We start from the raw sequence: 10502 nt of genomic DNA, 5'->3' as shown, positions 1-10502 counted from the left end.
GTGATTATTAAAATAAGTACTTTTAAAAAATACTTATATAACGAGTACTTAATCATCAAACTGAGCCCAAACTGAACTACAAAAATAAAACTAAAATCCTTTGCTTCGCAACTCATTTCTCTCATGTAGCCATGGGCAGAAGCCCTTTCTTATCTTTCGTAAATAATATAAATGATATCTGTGAAATATCTTCCAAACTCTTTATTAAGAACACCAATTATACCATTTACAAGACAGCAATAACCCAAGGTAGGTTCTCTTTCAGCGACAATCTAAGATGGCTTTCATTTTTCCACTGTCTTTTTGGTTGTATGAAAGAAGTGGAATTCCTTCTCTGTCCAAACAGTTTTTTATTCTGCATGTGAGTTGAATAACAGTAAAATGCCTGTAATGACAGTGCCCAAGTCCTACATGTATAGTATGCCATGTAAATAGGGGTGCAACTTCAGTAGGTTTGGTTGGATTATATCAAAATTTGAATGGGCTCGGGATGAAAATTCAAGCCCAATATGGGGTAAAATTTATTGGCATCATCTCCTTGTTTGTAATTCGATCAAGAAAATTAGACAGTGAATTATCCCTCATGTCACCATCATTCCTCCAACACACATGAAGTTGGGGCCTACTATGTGGTTTAATAATTTGGTATCTTAACACTTCAAATTTCACATTTTCTTGTTGATCTCATGTTTTTTCTGACATTCAGTGTAATTTGATAGTTATGGTGAGGTGTCATCTGATTCGGTTGACTTTTGGCCAAAATTCTCACTGCAGAAAACGGTGGATGATGCTTTCGAACCATTTTGAACACGCACTGCTCAGCTTCATCCCATTGTCAGTCTGATTCAAGTACAACTAGCAGAGGGCCCCTGCATAAGTAGTTTTAAAATAAATTATTTTATACAGGGCGTTGCAAGATTGAAAGTCATTAGAAAAAGAAAAAGAAACTATTTTTTTAATAAAAGAAAAATTAATTGTTTTCATTAAAAAAACAAAAAGTAGCAGTAAAAATCTGAACATGAAAGAAAGAACTCATTTGTGTTCAAGGAACTCAACCTCTCTTTCAAATGGTGAAATAATGTCCTTAAGAAATCAACATCTGGAGAATCCCATTTGTGTTCAAGGAAGGATTGTCCCTTCAAAAGCATGAGAAACAAACACAACCAAGAATATGTTTTTTTTCTGTGTTTTGTTTTGAGAAACTTTCAAACCAGATGGTTTTGACTTGTTTTTGGAACCGGCAACAAGAAAAGCAATTTACATTGTAAAACGCCCCTTAATCACATGGGGGTCCACATTCAAAATGTCAATGTGGGACCAACATTTACTAATCAAATTTTGATGATACATAATAAGAGTACATGTAAAATACTCAATGACAGATACATAGCAGAAACAAGTGGACCTACACCAATAAAGCATAAATTAACCATGTGGGCCCTACATCTATAAGAGAAAATATGAAAATTATGCCCATTTTGAGTCATTTTTCAATGCAATTTAGAACAAACGAGCACTTTGCACAAAAAAAGAAGGAAAAAAAAAAAAAAAACTAATGTGGGTAGTGCTAGAAGGGGATGCATGAGGAGTTTCTTCAGCATATATTTCTTCTTCAGTTGTTTTTAGCAACAGCAAACCCACCAACACCCGTCGCAGAGGGGAAACTGTTTCACATCTATTTAATTCCTTGCAGGAAAAGTCCTGTTTCCAACAACTTGATCAGTACCACAAACAAGTACAAGATCGTCATAACTGTCAATTCTTTACCTACGATTTTGTCCAATGTTCAGAGAACCAGAGAGGGAGAGGTTCATCGGTTAGAGATTCAACCGAGGTCGAATCATGATGGCGTGGCATATATGTATATATACTATAGGTTATATAAAATACTATATATAATATATTTTATAATTTTTAATATACTTAAATATGGAGGATGGATGAAAAATTCCTTTATTTTTAAAACAAATGATCAAAGTCAAAGTCTCTTAATTTACATTTTCTTTAAAATACATGTGTAATAAGGTAATATATACAATAAAGAATCATTAAATAGTACAAGTAAAGAAGTGGATTAATGGTAATTAAGCTATATGAAAATAAAAGGTCGTGGGTTCAAATCTTGTTAAGCACGTTTTAAAATTTCAAGTATTTAATAGCCCGGGCAGTTTCATGAAACTAGCACCAGTTTTCCGATTAAACCGGCCGGTCAGTCAGTTTTCACCAGGTTTATAGCAAAACGGTTATACACAAAATTCAGAGTATGTTTCCACGCATGCCATCTTGACTTGTGATTTTCCCATTAATCTATTCTCTATACTAGAAAGCAAGCTTCCACCCTATATAGAACAAGGCAACATAACATATCCACACTTCCCCAGCCAGCCAAAAATACAATCAACATTACAAGCAACCCAACAAACTAAAATTCAAGGTATATCTAGTAAAAGCTATGGACTCACTTTATCCAAAAGACCAGTGGCAGTTAAACAAAAGCATGAGAGAGCACAAAACTTAGAACCATGTCAACATTCCCCCATGACTTGAAAGGTGCACAGGTAAGGCGCATTTCAGGTCCTGTGCCTGGCAACCCCTTTACAAAGATGCACACTTAGTGTACTTGGCGTGCTTGTGCCTCAGCCTAGGCGTGTGGCCTTTTAAAATATTTTCTATTCATCATAATAAAAAGATACTTTTAAAAGATAATTAAATTACAAAATCATTTTTGTTGGGATTAAGAATCTTAAGATCCTAATATGGATTTGTTTAGGCTTAACTCAAGAGACTTGGTACAAAGGCAGCTCATAGAAATAGAAATGAAAGATGTTTAACATTGTATTAGTTATTTTGGAATAGTCTAAAAAGGAAGAGAGTAGGAGAAGGGGAAAGAAGAAAAGGGGATTGCTATGAAAAAGGAATTTTTTTGGGCCTCTAAGTTGACTCAGTGAAGATCCTAAGTTTGAATGTGAGAGGTTTAAGAAGTGCAAAGAAAAGAAGATTAATAAGGAGTGTCCTTAGGAAAGAAAGACCAAAGATTGTTATGTGTCTTACTTATGATTCAAGAGACCAAGTTATCAAAAATAGATAGAAGATGGGTCAAAAGTATTTGGGGAATTAGAGGACTTAGCTGGACTTTTACCCTTTCATGAGAAGTGTCAAGGGGAACTCTTACAATTTGGAGGAATGAGGAAATGGAATGTGTGGACAAGTTGATTAGCCAACTTTTAGTCTATTAAAAACAAAATATCCTCAAATGAAAGAGAATGGGCCTAAACAAATGTTTATGGTCCTAAATCTTACAAAGATAAAAATTTGTTTTCGGAGGAGCTATCTATAATTAGAGGTTTGTGGGAGGGCCCTCCAATGGACTAATTGACTCCCTTGAGCTGAAGGAACTGCCTGTACTGTAATTTCGGAGGAGCTATCTCCCCAGATTGTTCTAAGCTAAATAGGTTCCTCTTTCAATCTCCCCTTGTTGTAATGGGCCTTAGGCCCATTTTCTTTAACGGTTCATATCCCAAGGTGTTGTATGGCCACTTTGGGCCAAAATATTGTATGGTGTGGGACCCACAAAGGTCTCACACAAGTCTATAAGGGTCCAGCCCCATCTTTGGAAGAGGTTAGGTCGAATTCACTGCTCAGGGGCAATGAACCCTTGACCCAATCAGCATGGGCTCAGTTTGGGCCCAACATTTACATGTAAATGATCATTGGATTCAACCACTCTATGAAGACTCGAGGATAAAGGATTTATGTAAGATAAAGCCCATAAGGTAATCAACCCATAATCATCAAAACACTGCACATAGGGAAGGACCTCTTACCTGATTACAAAATGCAGTGTCACACTCTCTACTCGGATGGATCCCAGGATTAAAACCTTTTGCAAACCTTTTTCATAAAATAGTAATATAACATATAAATACATTTTGCAAATCAGATTTCAAATACAGTTGAAATTCACTAATAGTAGTTTATGTTTCCATCAGAGATAGTGTAAATCATGATATTCACTTTGTTTGACAAAGGGGCCGATCATATCACTATGATCACCCACTCAGTTAATTTCCTAAACTACTCAACATACCCAGATATTTGACTCTTGATGGATCTCACTGGTTGGCATATCAAAGACAGTTCGGTTTAAAACCTAGTGCAATAATCAAGTTTGGGATTAAGTGCAACTTTCTAGTTTTACCCATCTATCTCCAAGGTCCAGGGCATAATTGGAAATTGGTTTGGGTTCAATATTTCTTCCAAACACCCACTGGTTGTGCTTGGGGTCTAACCCTAGTAGCTGAGACAAGCTGCTCCACCAATTCGACAATACACCAGTGTCAGCCTTGTCGGGATAAACTTCCTAAATGTATCCAATGACTGGGAACATTCCAAACTAACATGAGTCTCATAAGTGTCCAATTTAAGGAGTAATTCACAGAAACACACCAATAAGAACATGAAACAATAATGTACTTTATTTGTTTATTGATAAATGTTTGTGTACATTAATCTGATTGGAGCTAAGGGCATACAATGTCTAACAAAATGTCACTTTTATTTCATTGGTGCCAAAGAAGGAAGCAAAAACCCCAAAGGGTTACTAACCAATAAGTTTGATTGGGAGTCTTTTTTTTATAAAAAAGTAAATCATTATATTAATTTAATTTAATAAGTGAAAGTTGATACAAGCAGACTTGGAGAAGCGCGAGATGCATACTCTCCAAGGCAAAAATCAAGCTACAACTGTGCCCAATACAATTGGTCCTTGGCTACCCCTTGCTTGGCTAGACAGTCAGCCATAGCATTGGCTAACCTCCCAACCCATTGTACTCTTATAGTCAAACCCCTTGCTAACCACTTCAACCTCTTGACTTCATTATTATAACACAACACTACAAACCCAAGATTTTGTAGCCAACTAAATAGCAAACTGTACACCATGAATTGGATCTAACAACTCTACCCTAGTGGAGTCCCCAATACCTAGGGGGCTCGAGAAAAGAAGTACCACATTTCCGTCCTTACCCCTTATAACCCCACCCAATCCAGAAGGACATAGGTTGCCTTGACTACCAACATCAAAGTTCAGCTTCAAAACCCCTACAGGAGGAGGTGTCCATCTTACACTTGCTTTAGCCTTTAGGGAAGAGCTACTTTCCACTACAACCCAATTTCTCCACAAATCAATAAAGGAGAAATGAAGGAATAGTTCTGAGGATTTCAACCACTAGATAGCCTAGTTCAATATGCATTCCTTTAGGTCTCGTAAATTTCTCTCCTCTTGAAACACTACATTCCTCTCTTCCCCAACAGTCCAGATCAATACTGCTCTTGCAAACCTCCACATTAATCTTCCTGTCTTTTGGTGCCAGGTAAAAGTAGAAGGATCAAAAACCATGCTTACTATAGTAGGCCTATTCCACCTACATCCAAACAACAAAAAGAGCCAATTCCACAACTTTATAGAAGGATTAAGGTGCTTTCGTTGAAGCAAGGAAAATTGTAGATCAAATCTTAGTGGCCAATGAGTGTGTTGTAGAGAAAAGAAGGGGTTGGTGTGCAAATTGGACTTAGAAAAGGCTTATGATTTAGTGGGTTGGACTTTCCTTCTAGATATTTTAGAGAGAACTAGGTTTGAATCAAGATGGACAATGTGGATTGAATGTTGTATTAGCTCAATGCAATGGAGTTGCAAGAGATTTCTTCTCTGCCAAGAGAGGGATTAGGCAGGGACATCAATTGCCCCCCTTCCTTTTTACTGTGTTTGTAAAAGTCTTATGTAGAATGATAGTTAAGGTGGACCGTTAGACAGTTTATGTGCCCTTAGCTCCAATCAGATTGATGTACACTAAGTTTTATGTAGTTCATTATTGTTTTTTATGTTCAAATTGGTATGTTTCTATGAATTACCCCTTAAACTAGACACCTATGAGATTTGTGTTAGTTTAGAAAGTTTCCAACCATTAAATAAACTTGGGGAGTTTATCCTAACAAGGCTGACAGTGATGTATTGCCAAAATAGTGGAGCAACTTGTCTCAACTGCTAGGGTTAGATCCTAAGTACAATCAGTAGGTGTTTGTAAGAAACACTAAACATGGACCAATTTCCAGTTATGTCATGGACCTTGGAGATAGATGGGCAGAACTAGAAAGTTGCACTTAACCCTAGACTTGATAATGATATTGCACTAGGTCTTGGGCTAGTCTACTTTTAATATGCCAATCAATGAGATCCTCTTTGGGTCAAATACCTAGGCATGTTGGAGCAGTTTAGGATATTTCTTAGGTGGGTGATTATTGTGATAGGATCAACCCCTTTGTCAAATAAAGTGAATATCAGGGCTTATACTCTCTTCAATGGAAACCTAAAACCACCGGCAATGGATTTTTGAAATCTCTTTGAAAAATGTATTTATATTTACATTTGATTATTTTATGAAAAATGTTTTAATCTTGGGATCCATCTGAGTAGAGGGTGTGACACTACATTTTGCAATCAAGGAAGAAGTCTTTCCCTGTAAGTAGTGTTTTGATCATTTAGGGCTAAGAGGTTAAGAATAAGAGACCATAACAAGACTGAAACCTGATGGGCTTTATCTTATTATATTAATCCATTACTAGCGGAGGGACCCTGCTTCGCAGGGGTTGGAATGGAACCGTCGACCCGTTGACCCAGTCTCTGGCCAAAAACCGTTGAATCGGTCAACGACCCATTGACCCAAGCAGTCGAACTGTCGACTCATTGACCCGTTCAATGGTTTTTGGCCATTTTTTTATTTTTTTTTAATTGGGAACCATCTAGGCAACCAGTTCCACTTTATCCTAATCTTGGTCCTTGGCCAAAAATCGTTGAATCGACCAATAACCCATTGACCCAGGCGGTCGAACCGTTGACCCATTCAATGGTTTTTGGTCGTTTTTTATTCTTTTAATTTTTGTTGTCAGAACAGGCCGTCCGTTCGAACCGAACAGTCGAACCGTCGACCCGAAAACCAGTGGCCAAAACAGTTCCATCTTTAGGTCATATGAGTTACATACTCGAATGACATAACACGTATTGTACTGCTTAATGGACCTCAGACACTCAATTTTTTGCCTTCAATTTTTTTGTTAGAACAAATCGTCCATTTTTTTATTTTTTTAATTGGGAACTGTCCAGGCAACCAATTTCGTTTTACCCCAATCCCGGTCCCTGGCCAAAAGCCGTTGAATCGGTCAATGACCCATTGACCCGAGTGGTCGAACCGTTAACCAATTGACCCATTCAATGGTTTTTGGCCATTTTTTTTATTTTTTAATTTTTGTTGTCAAAACGGGTCGTCCATTCGAACCGGACGGTCGAACCATCAACCCGAAAACCGGTGGCCAGAACGGTTCCATTTTTGGGTCGTATGAGTCACACGCTCAAATGACATAACACGTATGATAGTGCTTAATGGACCTCACTCAATTTTTTTCTTGTAATTTTAGTTGTCAGAATGGGTCGTCCTTTCGAATCAGATGATCGAACCATCGACTTGAAAACCAGTGGCCAGAATGGTTCCGTAATTTTTTGCTTGTAATTTTTTGTTGTCAGAACGGGTTGTCGGTTTGAACCAAACGGTCAAACCGTCGACCCAAAAACCAGTGGCCATAACGGTTCCGTTTTCGGGTCGTATGAGTCACATGCTTGAATGACATAACATGTATGATACTATTTAATGGACCTCACAAACTTAATTTTTTGCCTATAATTTTTGTTGTCAAAACGGACCATCCGTTCGAACCGGATGAATGAATCGTCGACCTGAAAATTGGTGGCCATAATGGTTCTGTAAATTTTTGCTTGTAATTTTGTTGTCAGAACGGGCCATCCGTTCGAACTGGATGGTTGAACCGTCGTTTGTCAAAACCTTATTAATAACATTTATCAATAATAGTAAGTAATTATACTATTTAATTAAATAATCATTAATAATAATTTTAATAATATTATTTAGTTATTTTTAATATAACAGTAAATATTAAATTTATGAATAGGATTTATTAACAATAATCATTAAATTAATAATTACCAAAATTAAATTAAATTAACAGAATTTGTCAGTAATAGTCAGTAATTATAATATTTTATTAAATAATCAATAACAATACTTTTAATAATATTTTAAAATATTATTAATATAACAATAATTACTAAATTTATTAACAACAATATTTATAATTTTAATTTAAAGTAAAATTAAAGTAAATATCTATTTATTAACAATGTATATAATAACAATAATTATTAATTATAATCACTAATTATATATTTATTAAATTACTGTAATAATCAGTAATTTATTAACAGTATTTTTTTAATAACAGTATTTATAATTTTAAAGTAAATATCTAGTTATTAACAATATTTATAATAACAATAATTATTAATTATAATCACTAATTATATATTTATTAAATTACTGTAATAATTAGTAATTAAGATATATTTATTAAGTATAATAACAATAATTAATAACAGAAATTACTGGGGTGCTCTCACGTGGGAATCTACTCGCACGAGTAGATTCCATTTCCTGCACAAAGAGAGCACCCCTATATATATAAGATCCTTGGGCTTCACAAGGTGGTTGAAACCAAGGATCATTTAGACTTAATGTTGGGCCCATACTAAGCCCGATCGATTGGGTCAGGGGTTCACTACCTATGTGTAGAGAATTCGGCCCATGTGTTTCTAGACATGGGCTGAACCCATATGGACTAATATGTGACCTTTGTAAGGTCTCAAGCCATACATAATTCAAGCCCAACAAGGCTTGCAACAGTTATGTAAGTGAATCACAATGGGCCTTATCCCATTAACCAATAAGACGAGTTAGACTAGTCACATCACAACTTAAGTTGTCATGAGTCAAATATGGGTTCAGATCTCCATATTATTAATGTAATTAGAGACCTAACCCAAATCAGACTTGGATTAATCCTAATTACATTAGGAAAGAGGCCTATATAAAAAAGCAAGAGGGAGAGTTCGACATACACTACTCTAGACACCTCTTGCACTATTTCTCTTCTCTCTTGCTTCCCATAAACCCTAGTTCGAACCAACCAAGAAAAAACATCAGATTTGAAGTGGTTCTCACAGCTGCATAAATCCCAACTTGTTGGAGATCAAATTCAGCTGAAGGATTGTTGCAGGATCAACCTCCAAACTCAATTGCAGCATCTTCAATTAAGAGGCTAATTTGGCTTTGAGTTTTGGGCGTGAGCAACCATTCTCGGAGCTATAATTTGTGGACTCTATATCAAGTACACTCAATTTAATTTTGGTTTTCAAACTTGATCCAATACAGTACTAGATCAATCCTAGGAGAATTGGATTTTCCAAGTATCGAGAAACCAGTTCTCGAGTTCAAAATCCTTTTGAAATTTGGCCATTAACCCTAGCAGGTTTGGCCATTAAATACAAAACTTATCTCACTAATTCAGCTTACCTCTAATCGATGCCATCTTAACTAATTCACCTTACCTCACAAAGAAATCACTGCTATATGTAGAGTATTCACCTTCAAATATTCAGCACAACCTCACGCACTTCCACAAAACTTATCTCACTTTCGGCAACACCAACTTATTCAAATACACATTACACATCAAATACAAAAGCTGAAATCACTCAATCATTAAATCAAACACCTGTAATAGTCAGTAATTATAATATTTTATTAAATAATCAATAACAATAATTTTAATAATATTTTAAAATATTTTTAATATAACAATAATTACTAAATTTATTAACAGTATTTATTAACAACAATATTTATAATTTTAATTTAAAGTAAATATCTATTTATTAACAATATTTATAATAACAATAATTATTAATTATAATCACTAATTATGTATTTATTAAATTACTGTAATAATCAATAATTTATTAACAGTATTTATAATTTTAAAGTAAATATCTAGTTATTAACAATAATTATTAATTATAATCACTAATTATATATTTATTAAATTACTGTAATAATCAGTAATTAAGATATATTTATTAAGTATAATGACAATAATTAATAACAGTAATTACTGGGGTGCTCTCACGTGGGAATCTACTCGCATGAGTAGATTCCATTTCTTGCACGGAGAGAGCACCCCTATATATATATATATATAAGATCCTTGGGCTTCACAAGGTGGTTGAAACCAAGGGTCACTTAGACTTAATGTTGGGCCCATACTAAGCCTGATTCGATTGGGTCAGGGGTTCACTACCTATGTGTAGAGAATTCGGCCCATGTGTTTCTAGACATGGGCTGAACCCATATGGACTAATATGTGACCTTTGTAAGGTCTCAAGCCATACATAATTCAAGCCCAACAAGGCTTGCAACAGTTATGTAAGTGAATCACAATGGGCCTTATCCCATTAACCAATAAGACTAGTTAGACTAGTCACATCACAACTTAAGTTGTCATGAGTCAAATATGGGTATGGATATGGGTTCAGATCTCCA

General features: G+C 35.3%; 1 protein-coding gene across 6 annotated transcripts in view; it reads right to left on the bottom strand.

The window, feature by feature from the left end:
- Positions 1-434: 434 nt before the first annotated feature.
- NMAT1 (Intron maturase, type II family protein) overlaps positions 435-10502 on the bottom strand; it is a 47693-nt gene continuing 37625 nt past the window's right edge. For 5 of the 6 annotated variants that reach the window (XM_010281335.3, XM_010281336.3, XM_010281337.3 and 2 more), the window contains one exon: positions 435-869. The gene's annotated coding sequence lies outside the window, so the exon portion shown is untranslated. The remainder of the gene's footprint in view (positions 870-10502) is intronic. The other variant, XM_088901655.1, reaches the window with a different exon arrangement.

Source organism: Nelumbo nucifera, chromosome 3 (assembly GCF_055504915.1).
Source record: "Nelumbo nucifera cultivar China Antique chromosome 3, China Antique-T2T, whole genome shotgun sequence".
Classification (NCBI taxonomy): Eukaryota; Viridiplantae; Streptophyta; class Magnoliopsida; order Proteales; family Nelumbonaceae; genus Nelumbo; species Nelumbo nucifera.
Note: the sequence above shows the minus strand (reverse complement) of the source record. Positions and strands in the feature narration are given on the sequence as shown.